Here is a 938-nt window from a genome sequence, read left to right as displayed (position 1 = left end):
CACGTCCGCGCGGTTAGCCTAGTGGCTATGCGCTTCGTAACCATATGCCTGAGGTGGGATTGTCCTAGGTTCGATTCCCGTTGGTGACGTGAGGAGCTCAAGGATCTTCATCAGCCGTAGCCAAGTTAGCCGGTCTTGGGCGCGGGAAGTAGGTTTTTTTCCCCAGTTTACCTGGAAGTTTTCATCCAGGCAAATCGGCCCCGTGAACACACACGGATACAGTCAGGAATACTTAAGATAATCCCTCCAGCCATAGGTCTGAATTGTCAGCTATCATATCAGCTATATTGTCAGAATTATCCAGTCCAGAGGCCGGATAAAAATGGGGGGAGATCGAGGTGGTGCCGTACCTCCCCGTAAAAGGGGGTTACTAACGTTGAATCGCCATACGAAATGAATGGATGAAATAACTGATTATTTTGTGAGTTAATTGATTCATTTCTCTTTCGGTCATCGAAACGGATCTAAACTGATATATTGTAAGTAAATAACATTTCATATTGGTGAATTCTGCTAGGTTATAGATTTCATATTTTAATCTAAACTGCAAGCGTAGAATCTGAATGCTAGCGAAATGTGAATTTACATAACATACATTTCATTGTCAACCGCACCGAAATATATGAAAGAGACGCAGAATTTATCACCTCTAAATTTGAGGAACGATTACACCAAATACATTTCATCCCTGCCTGCCCAATGATGAAAGAACAGAGAGAATTAAGAAAATTTCAAGAAGTAGTGATACTCCTAATCATTATGGAAATGTCTGTGCTTGCTATTCTGCATAAGTTAGGAATTCTAAATGAAGTGCGTCTGCAGGATTCCATGGAAAATATACCTAATGAAGGCAGATCTAAAGTAGTAGTCCATACAAATAAGGCAAGAAAGGAACAATTAGGATGACTTGTAAACATACAGAAATGAAGAATTAGGAA

The sequence above is a fragment of the Typopeltis vanoorti genome, chromosome 14 (genome assembly GCF_054136105.1).
Source record: "Typopeltis vanoorti isolate ZY-2024b chromosome 14, IOZ_Tvanoo_1.0, whole genome shotgun sequence".
Taxonomy (NCBI): Eukaryota; Metazoa; Arthropoda; class Arachnida; order Uropygi; family Thelyphonidae; genus Typopeltis; species Typopeltis vanoorti.
The sequence above is the reverse complement of the archived record's forward strand: the minus strand, read 5'-3'. Positions refer to the sequence as shown.